The sequence below is a fragment of the Castanea sativa genome, chromosome 7 (assembly GCF_040712315.1).
Source record: "Castanea sativa cultivar Marrone di Chiusa Pesio chromosome 7, ASM4071231v1".
Lineage (NCBI taxonomy): Eukaryota > Viridiplantae > Streptophyta > Magnoliopsida > Fagales > Fagaceae > Castanea > Castanea sativa.
In genome coordinates, this window is record NC_134019.1 from 4,806,183 (window position 1) to 4,828,947 (window position 22,765).

At 39.6% G+C, this 22,765-nt stretch overlaps 1 pseudogene; it reads left to right on the plus strand.

The window, feature by feature from the left end:
• The first annotated feature begins 1,267 nt into the window (after positions 1–1,267).
• On the plus strand, positions 1,268–22,765 carry LOC142643886 (uncharacterized; annotated as a pseudogene).

Here is a 22,765-nt window from a genome sequence, read left to right on the forward strand (position 1 = left end):
ACAACTTCAAATTTGTAAGTTCCTACTCTCTTTCCTCAACCCATTCTCCTCGGATCCTGTTCTCGGCTCCCCTTCTAACTGTCCTCCCTCTTAGAACTTAGTCTTTCGTTCCTTTCTAATGGGAAAATTTAGGTGTCTAGTTGATACCGCCACTGGGATGGAAGGTTTTAGAGCTAAGTATCACATTCCCAGCGACGTAGGTTTAAAATACTTCCCGGCGGAAGCCGTGGCCGGTTCTAGGAAAACCGGAGAGGTCATCATCCCAATGGTCGCCTTCGTAGAAGGTGGGATGACCCTCCCAATGAAACCTGTAACCAGGGAGTACCTCCGCAACCACCGATTGTGCCTCGATCAGTGCGCTCCCAACGTTTTTAGGGTCTTAGGAAGCGTCGATGCTCTAAACGAGCAGATGGGTCTGAACCTCACCTAGCATGATGTGTACGAATGCCACAAACTCACTAGAGTTGGTTATTACATCAAATCTCGCTCTAGCGTAGTTAGGCTAATCTCCTGTTTGCCCAAGTCCAATAAAGGCATGAAGGATGACTACCTCATTGTCTCTGGCAACTGGCACGACGACCCCCATTGCCCAGTTGAGTGGGGAGATCCAGGTGCGACACCTTAGGATTTAACTTCCCACCCCATAACTCCCTCTATCATCTAGGAATGTGCATTTGCATTTACTTGAGCGTCTAACTTTAATCTATTACATGTTCTACGAATCTGACCATGTTTGTTTATTTGGATGTCTTTCTTTGCAGATAAGCAAAACGTGCGCCCACGCTTAAGCCACTGCAACGTTGCAGATTTGAATCGAGTGCTACGCTCCGAGGTGTTCGTCAGCGAAGACTTACAACTTAGGGCGGCTCATTTGATACTAGAGTACGACCCTATCTCCTCGGACTTCCAGGAGATCGAGAACGCCATTATTGCCGGTGAGCGGAGGCGAAGAAGGATTCACGTAGCCAGATTGCACTTCTTAGCCGACCACGACATTCCTGACGACCCCAACACCATTCTGTACAGTCGTCTTATTGCGGCAATCCCCCTCGCCACGCACTCTCAGGCAACAGTTATCCCAGAGGAGCAGGTGTCTTCGTCGAACACGTTGGACGAGGAGATAGATAAGTTCCAACTCGAGGATGCCCCACGACCTCGAGGAAACCCGTTCATTGTCCTTTCCGATGAGGAAGAGGAGCCAGCCGAGACCTCTGGGATCACGGGCCTAGTGATAGCACATCCAGAAGACAGCTCCGTTTAGGAAGATATGGACAAGCTTAAGGACCTTATGACCGCGAGAGGTGCAAGAGTGGCCAAAAAGGGAACGAGGGGGTCCCAAGTTCCCCCAGCCTTGCCACCACCCTCTCCTCCAGCTAACCCCAAGCCTCCCACCGATAATCCTAAGAAGAAAAGGAAGGTGGATGCCAAGGGGGCTAGTGGTGAGAAGTAGAAAAAGCCCCGACAACAGCCACCACCAGCTCAGCAGCAAAAGCTAGACAAGGGCAAAGGTCGGGCTCGATCTGTCGAGAGTGGGGAGATTAGAGACGTGGCCAAAGTGCGCCGAGCACCGACTACCTGGCCTCCTGACCTGAGACTGGACAGCGCACCAATTCCCTGCCACTCCAGTATGAGGGCAGTCCAACAAGGCCACGCCCACCACTTGGCCGAGGCGTTGGAGCGTCCTCTTCTGTTGCCCAAGGACATGGAAACCTTGGAGAAAATGGGCCAGCCTCAGTTGTTCCTCTCATTAAAAAGGGGTTTAGCTCTGGTAAGTTCCACCTCACACTTGTACTCTAGATTCATTTGTAGACACTTTACCAATTTTAACCTTCTAACATTTTTGCAGTCCATCCAAGAAGTTTTTGCGGCCGAGAAGTTTGTGGAGGACTATCAGAAGCGAGCTGGAATGGAGCAAGAGCTAAGGCAGGAGACAGAAAGGTCCCTAGGCCAGGCCTTAGCAGAAAATGGGAAGATCACATCGCAGCTGACCGACCTGAAAAGAGAGAGGGACGGTGCCGAGGCCAGTTTAAAGACGATGGAGACCCAAGTGGAGGGGCAGCGTAAGCTTCTTTTCTAAAAGGATAATGAGCTCTCTCTAGCCCATCGGGCACGCTCCAACTTGGAGAAGGAGCTTACGCGAATGAAGGAAGAGGCTCGCACCCACAAGCAAGCTCTGGAGGCCGCAAAGAAGGCCAGCTATTAGGAGGGGGTGACTAGAACACAAGAACTATTGATAGAGGCTTTTGCGGCCTTGTGCCGAGAGTACTGTCAGTAGGTTTGGGGAGAGGCCATGAATGCAGCAGCGGTTCCTCAAGCTTCCAAGCTGAGGAAGCCCGAGAACATTTGGCTTCCCCTAGACATACAGGAAATTGAAGACCCTCTTGTTGTCGCCTCTCCTGCCCTTCCTCCTATGGTGCAAGAACTTGTTCCTGATCCTACAGAACCTGAAGGTTCCCATAAAGAGAATGACGAGTGTGGTGGTGCCGAGAAGGAGCAGATTCAAAACGTGGAGCCCCTCATTCCTTCAACAGACAAAGGGAAGCAAGTCTTGTCTACCTTTGAGCTGGAACTGAAGAGCACCAAGGCTGACAGCAGCTCCCTCCCAGACCCTCCTCCCCTAGCTTAGGGCCTAGTATAGGGACTTTCTGTACTCCTCCCTCTTTTTTTGATGTATAAAATCAATGAAGAACAGTTCTATTCAACTTTCATTCATATTGTATTTGTTCTACTTTATTCTTTTTGTGCTTGTCATAAAAATTTTCACTAATAAATAGTTAAAGGGAGAACAGAATAAATAAGTCTAACTCCAACAATCAAACCACTATAACTTCAAAATAGCCGTATAACTTATTTTGGATGTTGAACAATGCCTTAGTTAGAAAACTCATATGATGGTTAAACCTTTGTAATCTGAGGTATTGCTTTTAGTAGAATGTAAGGTCCGAGGACCATTCCTTACAAAAATTTTCTTAACACTTAAAGATATAGAACTTAAGATCCAAATTAACGAATGGTAAGATATTGATCTCCACAAAACGTGTAATAAGAATAAGAACAGTGACAAGATATTAAGAATAATAACTTCAAATGTTAATTTCCCCAAAGTAGAAGGTCTGAGGACCCAACATAACTAAGGTTTTGTTTAACAAATGACAAGACATCAATTTCCATAAGGTTTGTGGTCCGAGGACCATACTTAACCAAGTTTCTGTTTGACCCTTAAGAATAGTAACTTCAAATGTTAATTTCCCCAAAGTAGAAGGTCCGAGGACCCGACATAACTAAGGTTCTGTTTAACAAATGACAAGACATCAATTTCCACAAGGTTTGTGGTCCGAGGACCATACTTAACCAAGTTTCTGTTTGACTCTTAAGAATAGTAACTTCAAATGTTAATTTTCCCAAAGTAGAAGGTCCGAGGACCCGACATAACTAAAGTTCTGTTTAACAAATGACAAGACATCAATTTCCACAAGGTTTGTGGTCCGAGGACCATACTTAACCAAGTTTCTATTTGACACTTAAGAATAGTAACATCAAATGTTAATTTTCCCAAAGTAAGAGGTCCAAGGACCCGGCATAACTAAGATTCTGTTTAACAAATGACAAGACATCAATTTCTACAAGGTTTGTGGTCCGAGAACCATACTTAACCAAGTTTCTGTTTGACTCTTAAGAATAGTAACTTCAAATGTTAATTTCCCCAAAGTAGAAGGTCCGAGGACCCGACATAACTAAGGTTCTGTTTAACAAATGACAAGACATCAATTTTCACAAGGTTTGTGGTCCGAGGACCATACTTAACCAAGTTTCTGTTTGACACTTAAGAATAGTAACTTCAAATGTTAATTTTTCCAAAGTAGGAGGTCCGAGGACCCGGCATAACTAAGGTTCTGTTTAACAAATGACAAGACATCAATTTCCACAAGGTTTGTGGTCCGAGGACCATACTTAACCAAGTTTCTGTTTGACTCTTAAGAATAGTAACTTCAAATGTTAATTTCCCCAAAGTAGGAGGTCCGAGGACCCGGCATAACTAAGGTTCTGTTTAACAAATGACAAGACATCAATTTCCACAAGGTTTGTGGTCCGAGGACCATACTTAACCAAGTTTCTGTTTGACTCTTAAGAATAGTAACTTCAAATGTTAATTTCCCCAAAGTAGAAGGTCCGAGGACCCGATATAACTAAGGTTCTGTTTAACAAATGACAAGACATCAATTTCCACAAGGTTTGTGGTCCGAGGACCATACTTAACCAAGTTTCTGTTTGACACTTAAGAATAGTAACCGTAAACCCCTGAGATATTTATAACTTTGAACTACTAACTAAGAAAAGCACACTTTATTAATAGTAATACCTTTGAAGGTTATTTACATTCCATGGACGTGGTACAATTCTTTCATTTAGGTCAGCTAGCCGATATGACCCTATGCCTGCTACTGAAACAATGCGATAGGGGCCTTCCCAGTTTGGTCCTAGCTTACCCCAAGCTAGGTTCTTAGAAGTGCCCATAACTTTCCTTAGTACGAGATCCCCAGGCGCGAGTGGTCTTAGCTTCACGTGGGCATCATATCCCCGTTTAAGCTTCTGTTGATAATAAGTCATTTGGACCATAGCTGTCTCGCATCGTTCCTCAAGTAAATCAAGACCTTTCTCCAAGAGTCCATCGTTATTCTCCGGGCTAAAAGAACTCGTCTTCAGGGTGGGAAAACTAGATTCCAGAGGTATGACCGCCTCGGCTCCATAAGTCATAGAGAATGGCGTTTCTCCCGTGGACCTGCGCGGTGTAGTCCGATACGTCCACAGAACATATGGGAGTTCTTCCACCCACCTGCCTTTCGCATCGTCCAACTTTTTCTTGAGCCCACTAACTATGACCTTGTTAACGGCCTCGGCTTGCCCATTTCCCTGAGGATAAGCTAGGGTGGAGTATCTGTTTATGATGCCCATATCTCCACAATATTTCCTAAAAGCCTTGCTGTCAAATTGAACGACATTGTCTGAGATAAGTGTGTGTGGTATATTGAATCTAGTGACAATGTTTTTCCAGACAAACTTCTTGGAATCAACGTCTCTGATATTTGCCAAAGGCTCGGCCTCAACCCATTTAGTGAAATAGTCTGTCCCTACGAGAAACCATCTTTTGTTTCTTGCAGCCCTCGGAAATGGCCCCACTATGTCCAATCCCCACTGTGCAAAAGGCCAAGGACTGGAGAGAGGGTTGAGAGCCCCTCTAGGTTGATGAATATTAGGGGCGAACCTCTGTCATTGATCACATTTTCGAGCATAATTCTGAGCCTCCCGTTGCATATTGGGCCACCAATAACTCTGAGTCAAAGCTCTGTGGGCTAAGGATCTTCCCCCGGTGTGGCTCCCACAAATCCTTTCATGCAGTTCTTCCAGAAGTGCTTCCGTTGATTCAGGATGCACACATAACAAGTACGGTCTTGAGAAGGACCGTTTATACAGTTTTTGGTCCTCGGACAACCAGAAATGTGGCGCCTTTCAACGTATCTTATCTGCTTCAGACTTGTCCTCAGGAAGGATGTCATTCTTAAGAAAAGATATAACCGGGTCCATTCAATTAGGTCCAAGCCTTATCAGATGAATGCGAGCTACGTGGACAACGGTAAGAGTTGGCTCTAGCAAATCCTCTACGAGGACAATCCTGGGCAAACCTTGAGCCGAAGACGTTGCCAATGTGGCCAAGGAGTCTGCATGGGTGTTTCCACTCCTAGAAATGTGAGCTAAGACGAATGAGTCAAATTCAGCCTGCTGACGCTTGACCTGGGCCAAATATTCTTACATTCTTGGGTCCCTAGCCTCCATGGTCCTCGTGACTTGGCCGATCACTAACTGAGAGTCCGAGAACACATGGATTTCATTTCCACCCATCCTATGTACCATCTTCATGCCCACCAAGACTGCTTCATACTCGGCCTCATTATTAGTAGCCGAGAACGCCAATCTCAAAGATTTTTCGAAGACAATTCTCTCAGGGGACATCAGGACAAGTCCAACACCAGACCCTCGCTGATTAGCTACCCCATCCACATACACTTTCCATGTCGGAGGTAGTGCGGCTGTGATCACACCAACTGATTTTCCATCCATGTGTGCTTCTTTCAGAGTTTCTTCTAGCAATGGTTCGGTAAACTCTACCACCAAGTCAGCAAAGACCTGGCCCTTCACGGAGGTGTGAGGCCTGTACTTAACGTCAAAGGCTCCTAAAATGGTTCCCCACTTTGCCACCCTGCCAGAGTAATCGGCGCTGCGTAACACCGCCTTGAGAGGCAATTGGGTCAGAACCACCACAGTGTGCGACTGGAAATAATGAGGAAGCTTGCGCGTGGCATGAACTATGGCCAGAAGTGCTTTCTACAAGAGTAAATAGTGCATCTCGGCCTCATTCAAAGACTTACTAACGTAGTAAACCGGTCTTTGCACCCCGCTTTCATCCCTTATGAGGACCAGGCTGACCGCGTGGACGGCCACTGCCAGGTAAGCAAACAAGACCTCGTCCGCCTCGGGACGAGACAAAATAGGTGGCCAAGAAAGGTATTGCTTAAGCTGTTGGAAGGCTAACACGCAGTCCTCGGTCCATTGAAACCCCTTCCATTTATTCAACAATTAGAAGAAAGGACAGCATCGGTCAGCTGACCAAGAGATAAACCTATTCAAAGCGGCAATCATTCTAGTCAACTTCTGGATTTCTTTTGGGTTCCGAGGCGGCTGCAAATCCTAAATAGCCTTAACCTGTGCTGGGTTTACCTCTATGCCTCTATGAGTAATCATGTATCCCAAGAACTTTCCAGACCCCACACCAAAAGAGCACTTTGAGGCGTTAAGGCGCAACCTGTACCTTCTTAGCACCTAGAAGGTGTCAGCCAGATCTTTCACGTGTGAAGGTATTGTTTTGCTCTTCACCACCATATCATCCACATATACCTCAATGGTCTTCCTTAGTTGCTGTTCGAACATTCTGGTCATCATTCTTTGGTAGGTAGCCCCAACATTTTTCAAACCAAACGACATGACCTTATAGTGGTAGTTCCCTGTTGGAGTAATGAAAGCCGTTTTCTCTTGATCCTCCACTGCCAATGGAATCTGGTGATAACCCTGGAAGGCATCCAGAAAACTCATACGATGATGTCCGACAGTGGCGTCTACGAGCTAATCAATACGCTGCATTGGGAACGAATCCTTAGGGCAGGCTTTGTTCAAATCCGTAAAGTCCACACATACCCTCCACGTTCCGTTCTTCTTTTTGACCACAACCATATGCGCCAACCATTCGGGGTAAAAAACTTCTTTAATAGCCCCAGCCCTCTTGAGTTTGAGCACCTCTTCCTTCACAGCCTCGGAATGTTCTTTGGAAGAATGCCAAGGTGGCTGCCTTCTCGGAACAATGGCAGGGTTGACGTTTAAACGATGACAAATGAAGCTCGGATCTACGCCTGGAGCCTCATAAGGATCCCACGCAAAAACATCAATATTGTCTTTCAGAAATTCCAACAACTCTATCTTTTCCTGGTGCGGCAAACGTATGCCGACTTGGAAGAACCTCTCTGGGTCATCGGTTATCAAAAACCTCTCAAACTCCTCACAATGAGGCCCCTCTCTTGTCACCACTCTAGGTGCATCAGGGGCTGTTAATTGCTATGAGTCCTTGATGAGGAAAACCGATGATTCAGCTTTTATCTGATGAAGCACTGCGGCCGATATGCATTGCCTGGCCATCGATTGGCTGTCGAGGACCTCTTCAACATATTCCCTAGAGGGGAACTTAACCTTGACATGCAAGGTAGAGGAGACAGCTCCCAGAGAGTGCAGCCATGGCCTGGCGAGGATAGCTGTATATGGGGAGTACGCGTCGACCACAATGAAATCCACCTCAACCGTTTCTGAGCCGGATTGAACGGGCAAACGAATCTGTTCCTTCGGCACAACGGCCCTTCCTTCGAAGCTTATGAGTGGCAAGTCATAAGGAGTAAGATCTTCCAGCTTCAACCTTAGCCCCTTAAATAAATCAGGGTACATGATATCTGCACCGCTGCCCTGATCAATCATCACCCTCTTCACATCATAACTCCCTATCCTGAGAGTGACCACAAGAGCATCGTCATGGGGTTGAATGGTACCAACCTTATCCTCTTCCGAAAATCCCAAGACGGGTAAAGTCACCTTCAACCTCTTCGGCCTGCAACCTGCCTCCTCGGCCTGAGAATGGGAAACCGCCATCACCCTAGTGGGACCTGAGCCAGTCCTGCCAAGTGCAGTGAAGATAACATTAATTGTTCCCAATGCCGGCCGAGATGGATTATTCTTCTGATTGTTCGAGCCAGATTGACTGCCCTGTCCACTAGGTTGACACAAGTGCTGCTTTAGTTTTCCTTCACTGACCAACTGCTCCAAGTGGTTCCAAAGGGTCCGACAGTTCTCGGTAGTGTGGCCCACGTCCTGATGGTACTGACAAAAGAGGTTCTGATTCCTCTTCGCACGGTCTCCTGCCATCTTACTAGGCCACCTGAAGAAGGGCTCCTTACGAACTTTCTCCAGTAGTTGGTGTACTGGTTCTCGGAACACAGTGTTCACGGCCTGAGGTGCTGCCGAGCCGGACTGCTCGATGTAATCTCTCCTCGGCTTGTTGTTGTGGTATCTGTTCGACCTAAAATCCCTTCTCTCCTGCGGGATAACCTTCTCCTTACCCTTTCCTTGCTGTTGGTCTTCCTCTACCTTTTTGTATTCATCAATACGATCCATGAGGCGACGTACACTACGGACGGGCTTTTTGGTCAAGGACTTCCTCAAATCGTGATCAGTAGGAAGACCTACCTTAAAGGTATTGAGTGTCACCTCATCAAAATCACCATCTATCTCGTTAAACATCTCCCAGTACCGGTCAGAGTATGCTTTCAACGTCTCCCCTTCCCTCATGGTCATGGATAGCAGCGAGTCCAAAGGCCGAGGCACTCTGCTACATGTGATAAACCGTGAAGCGAATTCTCTAGTAAGCTCCCCGAACGAACCTATAGACCTCGATTTAAGGCTGTTGAACCACCTCATAGCGACGGGTCCCAAGCTAGAGGGGAAAACTTTACACATCAGGGTCTCGTTATGAGAGTGCACCGCCATCCTCTGGTTAAAGTGACTCACGGATCGGTCCGGCCATTGTAGATGGTAAAGGTGGGTTGAGTGAATCTCCTGGGGAGCCTCCCCTTCTCAATCCTCCGTGAGAATGGAGATTTGGAGAGTTAGTGCAACGCCCGGCTCATAGCATCGTTCCCTAAGCCCCTGGAAGGAAGTTTCTTGTGTCTGCGAGCTGGCGGGTCGTCCTCCTCACAAGAGGACATTGCGCTGGGGGGTGAGCATGACCTCGAGCTATAACTACCTCCCCGGACCTCCGCTGAAGAAAGATTAGATGAGGACGGTGAAGGCCTACATCTGGCGCAGCGCAGCTTTCTTTTCAAACGAATAATCTCCTTCTGCATGGCTTTAGCACCATCCTCTTGGGTGGTGCTACCCCCACTATGAGTATGGCTAGCCCTAGGGTATTCTGTATGGACACTTCCCTCACGATCCCTTTGACGCTCCAGACGCTTGAAAAGATCTTCCGGTTGTCATCCTTGTGATTCTACATGGTGAGAACCTAGGCCTGCCATAGTATCCCAGCTCCTTTCAGACTAGATTCTCCACAGACGACGCCAATTGTAAGTGCACAATTGTACCTGGACCCAAAGACAATTACGGGCTCAGGCCCAATGAGCCTTAAACAATGAAATTTGTAGAGTGTGGGCTTGAAATCTAGATTAGAAGTACTGAGAACTTGACAACAGGCTAAAAAATACAAACACTTGTAAATAACAAATGATAATTGCAAATAGACCTCCTCGGACGTGAGCCGATGGCTACTTCTGTATTATTTCTCTTTCTTTCTTAAAGGTTACAATTCTCAATCTCTTTCTTCATTACCGACCCCCCCTTTTTCTTTGGCCTTTACCCCCTTAAATACTTCTTTCCTGATACTTTATCCACGTGTTGCTCAAACCTCCTCTTGATATTTCTTCCCTTAGTACCTTTGAATAGTGACCAGAAGTTCAGGGTTTCCCTCTTTTAACCAACAGTCTTTCCGAAATTCTGCCTTGACCTTCGTAGGGAATCTCCAAGTTCTCTTGGATCTGTCCGAGGAGAAACTCACCCTCGGCCGTATCCTCGGGCCCTCGGCGTATGGGCCGATTCGCAGTATTAACAAATTCTTAACTTAAGAGTAGATCGGCTCTCCTTATTAGAGCCCAAAGGCCCAAATGCCTGCTTGGGTTCTTTACCCCCCACAACACTTTTAGGCTGCGTTTGTTTTGACGGTAAACGCTTTCAGGAAATTGTTTTACGCGTTTTCAGGTGTTTGGCAGGTGCTGAAATTTTGGTCAAACGGAAAATTGCAAACAGTTGACTGTAAAATACGGCCTCTGACTTGGAAATTCTTTTCCATTTGTATTTTACCTTCAAATAGGAATTTTCCAGAAAATTGAGAGACAGAGCACGAAGAGAGAGAGAGAGAGAGAGAGAGAGAGAGAGAGCACGAAGAGAGAGTAGAGAGAGCGAGTCGCGCCCCAACCCGCGCCGGCGAGTCGCGCCTTCGCTTCTCTCTTCGTCGAACCCAGTCGCCGAACCCAGTCCCGGCGAGATCGCGCCTTCGCCTCTCTCTTCGTCGAACCCAGTCGCCATCGCCGATCACGATCTCGCCTTCGCCATCGCCGATCATGATCTCACCTTCACCTTCGCCTTCGCCGCACCGCGCCGGCACTATCTCCCCTTCGCCATCGCCAGTCGCCTCTCTCTCTCTCTCTGTCTTCGTTCTTCTCTGACCGATTTGGGTTTTGTTGATTTGTTAGAGAAAAATTGATGATGAGATTTTTTTTATTTTTGGGTTTTGTTGAGCTGTATTAAGAAAATTTGATGAGTTTTTTTTTTTTGGGTTTTGTTGTTCATGATATTTGTTTGGAAGCCAAGAAAATGTGAGAAAATGTGAGCAACAAATACAAAATGCATTTTCTATAATATTTTCAAGATGACAACCAAACACCAGAAAATATTTTTCAAAATGTTACCAAACACCTAAAAATATTTTCTTTTCCCGAAAATATTTTCCTTTCCTGAAAACATTTTCCAGAATTGCTTTACTGTTGAAATAAACGCACCCTTAAAGTTTGAGTTAATTTTAATTTTATCTTCTAAATTTTCAAAATTTTGTCTCCTCTACTAATATTACGTGGTTGGATTTGCTCCATTCCATCTATGCATTGTGTCGGACTGTCCGTAAAGACCATCATGTGAGATAATTGGTCTAATAAAATTATGACATGTCATTTTAGTTATATTTACCATCTCAATTAAAAAGTTTAATTTTCTTATGAAAAGTCTTTGAAATCTAAAAATGATAAAAAGTAATAGTAAAAAAACGAATCACCAACTAGAAAGCAACAGCTTTTCTTGAAGTACTAGGAAAATAAAAATAAAAAACTTTAAAATCTCTAATCATCTATCACCTTCCAAATAATACCACTAAAATCAATCTAAAGATGTTTTCTGTTGGGCCTGCTTTTAAGGGCATCAAGATGATTCCTCCCGCTTCTCATTTTCTTTATTATGCTTCATCCACCAGGTTAGGTTACTTTAATTGTCAGAAATCTTTATGTTCTTGTAATTTATTAGTTATTGTATTTTTATGCGATTTTTGTTTGTAGAGCAATTTTCTAATACTTGTTGCATATACGCAGAGATGACAAGGATTTCTCACCAATTATTGGTTTCTTTATCGATGCTGCTCCTTCTGAGGTTTGAAATGCATTTACTTTATTTCCGCCTTTTCTGCTTTAGTTTATAGTCTGTTCAATTTATAACAGTTGCCATCTATTGCTGTCTTAATGTCAATGCCATATTGGAAACAGATAGGACTCATATCCTAATTGTACACCAAACATTTGATGCATCCATGCTCCTAGATAGAGGATCTAGATCTTTTCCAATTTCATTAATAACTTTTTTCTTTATGTTTGGAATGAGGCTTTGATGGAACCAGCGTTTGAATTGTAAAAATAAGAGGCCAACATGATTTAGTATACAAATAATTAGGTAAATCAGCCCATGTTATTAAATGTTCAAGAAAGATGAAGAGAGGGAAAAATTCTTTTTGACCCAGTTTGTATAAAATTGTGGCCGAGAGAATAAAATAGAAACAAGTAATTGACATCTTTACATTATCATTTTCGGCATAGATTTAACCAAAGGCCACTTCATATAGCCAATTTTCGTGTGTCAAGATTTGCAGAGAGTGTGAAGTTAATTAACAATAAGTTATTTTCAAAAGAGCTGGAGGTTTGGCACCTGGAATGATTATTCTCATGTAAATGGCTGTAACAGGTAATTGTTCGAATGTGGGATCAACTACAGGAAAGATTGGTCAAAGTATCGGAAGAAGAGGTTTGTAACCATTTTAGTCAGACTGATGTATTTTGCAACCCGCATGGATTTGAATTGTGGCCTCAAGTCTTGACATTAGTTAGCGAACTTGTGCCCTTTTAGGTTTCGGCAAAACAGAACTTGCTAACCTGCTGCATTTTGGAAGCGCTACCAAGCAAGAAAAATCAATCAAGCATCCATTTTCGGAAAACATGATTCTTTTCCCCTCTTTGCAATCAAATACTTATAAAGCTTTGCAATCTTGTAAGGAAATCAAAAGATGGTTTTATTTAAAAACATTTGAGCATTTCACCAAGTATGTCAGATGAATTATAAAGTTGACTTAAGAGTTAGTTGTCAACTAATTTTTCAATAGGGGTAGAGACAGGATGGTTACATCTGAAAACCAGACCAAGCTGATGTCAATTGATTGCTTAATGCAATTGCACTATTGGTTTTCTTCTTGTCTGATTTCCTTAAATTGGGTTTTAATCTGTTTTCTAAATCAGAGTTAACTTGAGCATTGATTGCCCAAAAACATATTATAACAAGTGTACAGTTAACAACGTGAGTTACAGTTGGTAGTGTTTCTGACATTTCTTTATCTTGTCATTTTATTGGAACATATTAGGTTATATGTCTTAATATAAATTCTAATATTTTTCTGACCTACTCTAACCATACAAAAGTTGTGGAGTGCCAAGAGCTTTGCAACTCAACTAGCTCTTCTTGGTAATTCCAACAGAGGCATCCAGGATTCAAATCCCCCCTTCCCCATTGTAACTATCGAAAATACAAAAATTGTGTAGTACAGTGAGAATTCCAATTTGACAGAATACTTCCACATGGTTATGTTACCCTACTTAGTAGATCCTATTGTTCAAATTTATACAAGTGAATGTTCAATCCTCATAATATATTCTGTAGGAGATCACTTACAAGATTTAATGCTATTATGCCACTTAGTTTCACCAAGCTACCTGCTTTGAAGCTTGAAACTTTGCTTTTGTGAAGAATGCTGCTGAGTCTCTAAGGTCTAAATTTAAAAATCTTGTTGATCTGAAACAGAGTTTGTTTTTTTTCTCTCTCTCACTTTTCCTTTTTTAAGGAAGAGAGATATTGTCAAGCAGTTAAAAGTTTGGAGTTTGACAGACAACTTGGTCCTTACAATCTAAACCCAGTATGGAGATTGGAAGCATTTATCTAATTACATTACAAAGAGCATTATTGAACGAATTGGTTAGTTCCATCTATATACACTTGGGGCTCTTAATACTGCAATCTATTATGAGTTTCTTTACCATTGTCGCTTGTGTTTGATTAATTAACTATTTTCCATCTGCATATATGTTTCTTTTCCAATCAATTTTAGTTTTTTTTTCTCTTTTCATGTTGTTTGATATTTAGATGCTTCTTGCTCACTGATTTTCTGTTCTAGTTATGTTTCTTTTGAAAAATAGATAAAACAGATTTGGACTAGACTTTGAAGTTGGAAAATGGTAGACTGTGAGATGGACCGGCACTAGGAAAATGGTGGAAATTAGTCTCATAATTATCTAACCAAGGCTGGGAAACCATGTAACAGTAGAAAGCTTTAACGATTCAGAGTAATGTCATGCTATGGGATACATGTTATGTCTATAGATGGGTGCAGTTTTCTCATCGATTTCATTTTGTGTGGAGGAATTATCATCAAAGAAGAGATTATGACCATTTCTTAGAAGGAGTTCTAATTTTCTATACAAGGTTTATTGTAGATACCCTACAGAGTGAGAGGCAAAGGTATTCTGTCTTTGTGTTCAAGAATAGGGTGGAAGATGAGATTGGGCTCATTGGGTGTGTGTGCAGGAATGAAGAAATATGAGGTTGTGGTCATTTTTGGTGAGTGGATATTTTGTCGGTTTCACTATTGTCAGGGAAATATATACTAGGGACATGGTCCCTAAGCTCCTCAAAGATTACGTTTAAGCAGTAGAATTTGGTACTACTCTAATTTTGTCCTTTAAAAATAATATCATGGCCTACCAAGCTTTATGCAATTTATCTGCGCCATCATACTTTTAAACAGTTCTACTCCTTTTGGAGGCCCCCTTGAGAGGATTCCATTGTCCTTGCCTCTGAGTGTATCGAAGGTACAAACGTGTTTAGGTTATGTTGATTTTAGATTTAAAAGATATTTTGTAGATATAACGTGCATTGAGAAATTAACTCTTGTTTTAAAAGCTCAAGGGTGAATTTGTCATTTAACCATTATTCTAGTAAACATCAACTTTCAAATTTGTCTAACATAACTCTTACATCATATGAACTTAGACACTAATCACTCAAAATATCCATTGATTCTTTATTTTCTATGCCTTAAAGTAGGACTAAAAATGTGTGATGGGCTTTTTGAAATGAGTCTTCTTACAGCTGAGGATTTGGTGTTGTGGGAAAAAATTTATTGTTTGTTGGTGTGACGTGTGTTTGAGGGATGGAGAATTATTCTTGAACTGCCCACTAAAAAAGACATTTGATCCTTTGATTTTTCCTTATTTTATATTTATTGGTTTTTGCCTAAATTTTCAGGTAGAACTTATCGTGGCTTGTTGGGAATATAAGCTTGGGTGGAGCATTTATTTAGTAAGATAAATGGCTCGTGCCACTCAGAAACTTCTTTAATCATTTTTGTTGTTTATGCTGCACCTAATGGCTACCACTATATCATTGTTTTATTTGGTTTAGATCATGAATTCTATTTTATTCTTATTTTATCTTTTTTTATCCCAGTTATCTTCAGATATCTTGATTCTTAGTTTACTTTGAATTATGGTTTATATTTTGAAACTAAGGCTTGGTTGTTGTTTGAATTTATGGTTTGCGTCTTCTGATTGTCAATTCTGCATAAACTTTTAAATTTAAATGATTCATTCAACATGCAGAACCCATTGGACGAGAGATCACTGTTGCATGTGAATCAGGGATGGTTACAAACACTCCTAAAACAGAAATGGAGAAAGCACTAGATGGGCAGATGAAGTCTAGTAAGTTCTTAACATCAGTGGACAATTCTCAGAGCAGAGGGTGTTACTATACATCAATTCCCCGTGTTATCAAACAAGAAGGAATACATGGGCAAGAACTTACTTCCTTGAATATTGACAAGGTAAGAGATCTTAGAGACTTAGACATTACCTCAACATATTTTTCTACCATTTAGCATTTGCTGATATGGGTTTTAAATTCCACTGATCTGTTCAGACACAATTGTTAGAAAGTTTGCTGATAAAGGATTATGGAGGTTCTGAAGATGTACTTCTTGGAGAGCTGCAATTTGCATTTTTGGTATGTGTAGACCTTTATAAAACTTTCTTCATGTTGAAATTGCTGTTAGGTTTTATGACATCTGAAAATTCGGTAGATGGGACAGTCACTTGTAGGATTTCTACAGTGGAAAGCTTTGGTTAACCTTTTATTTGGATGTATTGAGGCTGTAAGTATTCATTTGGCTAATAGTTTTCCATTGATTTGTTGATCAATTTGTGAGATTGAATTTGTTCTGACTGTCCTAATGTTGTGAGTAAACTTGAAAGGTGTAGGCATATTGGGTCCTTTTGTGCGACATGTCATCTTCTGCTTTCATAGCTTTGGTTTAAAGAAAGATGCAGAAGATGATGTGTTGATTCTCTCCAGTGCCAAAAAATTGACTTAATCTTTTCGGTATAATTGACAACATTTCCCTGAAATACACACAATTGTCATTGTTTTCATTGATCTCAGAACTTCATTTTCAAAAACATGTGTGGAATATTAATTGATTTAAAAATACCTCAAATCCATGTAGTTTCTTGTTACTTTGTGTAGGAATTCTAAGGCACTTTGCTCTAGGGCCAAATTTGTGGTTTTGATGGTGCAAATTGCCAAATTTCTTCAACTTTTGTCATTTACTTGAACAAATGTGGTTGGAACGCAAACCTTTTCTTTTAAATGATCTATCATACAAAAGACTTTTCTTAAAAGTTTCAGAACATCATTTTCTTTTGATATTTGGACATTATGTCATTTCAGTGCTTTTATATCATGGGACATCAATCTATTTGAAGGTTTTGCGAAGCAGGACCACAACCAGAGATTAATTCAATATTTACTTTTGGATTTTCATTGTATTACTCCGTATTCTAAGTTTTTATTTATTTAGTTTGAGTTATGATAGAGATTAAATTTCATATTCTTAGGTAGGGATTAGTTTAGCATTTGGATTAGTATTTGAGTACGGTTAGGATTCATTTCATGGATGTTTGTCTTTATCTCTTATTTTTCTGAAATCTCTATAAAAGCTCTACATGATTTATTTTGTAGGCAGACTATTGAGACTTGATTAATGATATTTATTCGTGCAAATTGCATCTACTTTTGGTGTGTGATTCCAAACAAACCTTAGGTGGTGAAGCCTAGGCTGTCTTGCATAATTTTGCCTTTTGATATTGCAAACAGCATTATAGTAATTACGGCATTGGTCAATGAATAGTGACACCATCATTGTTAGAATTAGAATGGCATAATCTTTGTTGGAGGTGACTCGAACATATTCATTGATGCTATGTTGTGGAAGTTTTTAATATCTATTTATTGTAGAAAATTTTACTTGTTTCTAAAATAATTCATGGGTGATATCATGGTTGTATGTAGCTATATAGTTAACATATTATTATGATATTGTTTGGAGTCCTATGTGGTTTATATTTAATAATTTTATTTTAATTTTTTAGATGATGGGAGGATTTTATTTTGTTAAAATGTATGTCTGAAAGTTTATACTTTTTGCAGCCTTTTCGTACAAGGACTCAACTATTCACAATGGTAATGCTCTTTTCTTATTTATTTATTTTAAGAAAATTTATTATTATCATTTTTGGTAAATAAAAGGAAAATTGGTTAAATTATTATTATTATTTTGGTAATTAAAAGGAGAATTCAAAAAAATTTATTTTTTATTTTTTGATAATTCGATGGTTACAATGGGGGAAGGAGATTTGAACATTGGATGTTTTCATTTAAAACACCAAGAGGTGTTAGCTAAGCTACAAGACTTTTGGCTATTTTACTATCTGATTAAATATGCGGAGCAGTGGTAGCTTGGGTAGGGGCGGTTCTACATGTTGTTCAGGGGGTATTGGGAAGAAAAATTATATATATATATATATAATATATTTTTGTACTAGTTTAATTTAATCTTAAAAATACTTTTGCAAACCCTGACTTAAATCTTGCACGCCCTGAACACCCTAATCACATATTAGCCCAACCCAAAACCAAACAACAACACTGATTTGACAATCCCTAAACCAAACAACATAGATCATAGATGTCTCTCACTTTGATCTGATCTAATCTTTGAACTTAGTCTCATGAATCGTATCTTTCTTTGCTATTTGTTTATCTCGGTCTCTCTATCTCTAAGAGTAAAGAGCGAGTGTTTGTGAGTTGTGAGTATCTCTCTCTTTATCATAAATTTGTATTGTATATGTGTGAGTGTGTTTGATATTGATTGTGTGCATTATTTTTCAAATTCTTTTTTTATTGTTTTAATGTTTCTTGTGTGAACTGTGGTGTGTGAATGTGTGCATGTATATAGTATAAATATAATATAACTTTTTATAATTAAATAATTAGGAAATACCGAGTGTTTGTTACATGTGTGTGTGTGTATTGTTATAGTTATTATTTTATAATAACTTTTTATTATGAAGTTACATTCGAGAAAAAAAAAAGTAGAGTTAGTGATTGATTGATTGTTCATGCATTTGATTAGTCAAGTAGATACTTAGTGTATTATTTATGTATGAATGAGTGTACTTGTGTAGATCAACAACTAATAAAGTGCCAATGGGTTGAGTTTTGTCATTTAGTTAAAAATATTTTTATAAAAACAATGTCAAATAGATAGTGACAACTGCATTAAAATTAAAACATTATACAAACTTGTCACACCTACCCACATTGACAATAGATAATGACAATTGATTGTAAAACCCATAGAAGGAAATTGTAAAACATCATGTGCGTGTTTATTTATTTATATTTTTTGTGTGTCAATAATTCGATATTCTCTTTTTATAAAATTTTGTTTTCAATTTAAAATTTTTAATGACCCCCTAAAAAAAAATTCCTAAAGTTGCCACTGAACTTAGGATGTAACTATTAAACGTATCCAAGACGCAAGTCAACTCTACAAAGCCTTTGGCCCTTCGCCAACTATTTTGTTTTTGTGATTTTTTTTTTTCATTTCATCATTGTGCTCAATGTGGGGCCATTTTGTTTGATAGACTATATGACCTTTTTACTTCGTTAATAATATCGATACACTAAATAAGAAAGGATAAGGTTGTTTGATAGCCTGGCCTAATTTTCAAAAGCCTAATCAGTTTTAGTTGGCCTTTTGTTATATGTTTGTGTTCTCGAAAGTTTTTATTTTTGATACTTCTTTGATGTCCTCTTCTTGTTGAAGGTTTTATTCTTACGTAGTCCCTTATAAATTGAAGTAGTTAACTATGATATTAGGCATGAAATAAGCTTCATTGGTTTATCAGGTTGTCACTATTGCTCTGTTTATTTCAAAGTAAAATATTTTTAAAAAAATATTTTCATATTTTACTGTATTTGTTTTGTAGTAAAATAAATGGTAAATGTAAAATATTTTCAGTCAGGTAAAATCAAAGCAAAATTTTGTAAAATATTTTACACTTAAAACAGAGGTAAAACATTTTACACTTGCTCTCCATCTCTCAGTCACGATACTTTCTTCCCCTCTCTCACTCTCATCTCTTCTCTCCCACAACCCAGCCAGTCACTCGCCCTCAGCCTCATCGCCCTCCATCTCTTGGTTCTTCTCTCCCCCTCCATATTTTGTTGGTGCAACTCATCAGCGGCTCCACCATCGTCGACGCAACCAGTTCTTAGGTTCGATTTCTTGGTTTGCAGTGTCAATTGAGTCCACCAATCTCACCGCCGATCTGGTTTTGTCTCCCCAATATGGGTTTTGGGATTGTTTGTGGATGCCAATCTCAGTTTCTGCCACTGGGTTTCTATGTTAATCTGGGTTCTACCATTGGGTTTTAGTCGCACGGTTTGTTCTGCTAAAAACTGTGAAAGACCACCTGAGTTTGCTGGGTTTCAATCTTGCTGGGTTTCTACAAATATCAAGTTCTTGTTTTATTTTTTTGGTAGCTAATTTGAGTTTGGGTGAGTTTGTAGAGAAATTTGAATTTAGGTGAGTTTGTAGAGAAATTTTATAATTTGGGTTTAAGAATTTTTGCTTTGATTCATGGTTGTGCTTTGACTGAAATTAGAGAATTTGAGTTTGACTAGTTCAGAATTTTGAGTTTGGGGTTTTCGTGATTGAAGGAAAATTTTCATTTTACATGTTAGCAACCAAACACAGTAAAAGGAAAATATTTTACTTCAAAACAAATGGAGCGGAGCGTATATTTGCAACATCTGTAGTTAACTTGCATAGAATTTCCTAGTATGTTTGATTTGCCAAATTAAAATTTTTGATTCATTGATATTTGGGAGTAGGGTGATTTGAATACTGGATGTTTCGGTTGGAAACATTTAGAAGTGCCAACTAATTAGCTACATGGTTCTTGGCAATTCGCCAAATTAAAATTGCTTTTTCTTTCTTCATTTAATACTGATTAACACTCAATAAATGTAATTTTCCTATTTTTGCTGTTAGTTTTATATAGAGCTCTGACAACTTATAGCATTCTATGCAGTTCATTAAGGTTATCTACTATCAACTGAAATTTGGGCTTGAGCAAGATCTTACAGATACCAGTGGTGCAACAACCGGGGTATCCGCACTATTGGATGATTCATGGTTATCTGCTGATAGCTTTTGCTCCATCTTTGCAAGGTACCTCTCTGAGGTTACTAAGTCATTGTTTAAATGCGTGATTGTGCTACCATGCTTAACGGGCATTTTTGCAAATTTACTTTCCCTTGTTGATATAACTTTTATTGGCAAGTCAGATTTCAAGGCTTTCATTGATCGAGTGAACTGTTTACCTACTCAGCAACACCTATTGGTCAATTTGAGCAACTTGCTTAAAAAGCAATAAAAATCATTGCTTAGTCAGTTTTAATCACATTGATTGAATTATGTTTCCATCGTAACATTTTTACTTGTTAAAGAAGAAATGGTAAGTTCATCACAGATTGTTGACTAATTGCTGAATGGAATTGCAGGACTTCATTTCATTGATGCTAGATGCCTCATCTGTTGATGGACATCTACTGTCGTGGGTATGAACACTAATCCTACTTTTTCATGTTTGATTCTCTGTTGGTTTGGAGGTTTTGGGCTTGGGGCAACTTGTCAGGCTTTCATTTTCTCTTCATACACTTTCCTTTTAGGCATTAGCAATTGATTCTCTGTTTTGGTTTGCATAAGATTATGGATTTTCTACTCTGCAAATTAGATGTTGTATATTTATTACTTGAACTGGTTACATATAGATACATGGATATAACATATAAATTTGTCTATACAAAATATTCATGTCAAGGAAATTTGCTTCATTCGTAAAACCAAACATTATTTACAATTACCAAAAAAAGAAAAGAAAAAAACACAGAAATCTCTCGTTAATTCCAACTCAATCATTTGTAACTTTAATTCTGAATGTTTAATTTTTGTCTCTTACCAATTACAAGTTCATATCTCTAGTGTCATTTGATTCATTTCATACTGGATAGCTAGATCTTAAGACATTCATAGAATATTGAAAATTTAAGTATGTTTTAGGATGATGTCTTGCAAATTGAAGTATGCATTTTTTGATTTCCTTGAATATGGATTCTTACTTTCTTATTTTTAGTAGATAGAGACAACTCATGTATTTTTATAAGATTGTATCAATGACCTGCCTCTATGCTTTATGGTGGGAGACATATAATCAAGGCTAAACTACCATCTACAATTTGTAGTTTGGGGTTGCTGTCCATCGACAATGAGAATTTGTAATTTACACCCTCAAGTATGAAATCAATGTCAATTTGCCCCTTCCATCGTGGTCTGTCTCATTTTCACTATTAATCCACTCAAATATGGCAGCATTACTGGGTGGTTGCTGTGATTTACCCTGGGTTAGCCTTTAAGTTTGTGGTTAGGCTGGCCACACACACTGGTGATTTGGCAGCTCTGAGGTGTTTGGGCAATGGTGCTTCAATGGGTTGATTTTTGGTTCGGGTTAATTTCTTCTCTTTTTATTCAAAAGGACGTAATTTTTTGGTGGGTTAGCAGCAAGAATGAAAAGTCGTCGAGGGACAAAATTATAGCGACCCCAAACTTAGAAGGTGTAAATCATATTTTAGTCTAGAGTCAAATTTTGGTGGTTACCTTTTGAAAATAGTTGATTTGTCTTGGTTTTAGGTGACCAATAGCTCGATATGAATTTGTGATATCAATGCCATACCTATAATGGCTAGTGACAGCTGAAATGCATGACATAAGCGCCAATAGTAGTCAATATTTGCCGTCTGGTATAAAGGCCAATAGTTGTCAATATTTGATATTTTTCGATAGTCTATGGTAGCTTCAGCTGGTTCTGGTAAAAATTTTTCTGTGACTCCCAATGTTATGTAAGGGCCAATACACTCGATTTGAGCCACATTAGTTTAAATGCATTTTAACACTTTGGTTGAAGTCATTTGGTCTATAGGCCAGAGGAAAGGAGTTTGTTGAGCCTTCATTTGAGTGAAACTTCCCATCAGGGAATGTTAAGCTTTCACTTCATTGCAAGTAGTTGCTTTCTGCTGATTAAGACAAATTGTAATGTCTTCTCTTTTTATTATTATAGGTGAGGAAACTTAAAGAGCTGCTTGAGAACAATCTTGGGTGGGAGTTTTAGCTGAACAGTGCAGTTGATGGAATATACTCTGAAGAAGATGACGAGGTTAGTGTGTTCAATATTAAAAATTTGATCTATGAACTTTCTCACTCATGATCTCATCTTTGCGTATTGTTCAACTTTGCAGTTTGCTCTACTAGTAGAGATGTTGGATGACCCAAGTTGTAACTAACTTTGGCAATTGAAGATAGGGATTGTGGTCCTCCACCCCATTAATGTAAACAGACTTTAGTGATACCTAACTTGGTTTACAACATTTCAATTTCTTGCCAATTTTTAAGGCAAGTTCTTTTCAATTTTCACTGGTGCAGAAGATATAAATATTTTTGTATATTATGAAAAAAAGACTTGGTATTTATATGTATGATGTAATAGACTTCTTAGAATAATGGTTATGTTAAATTCTCCCA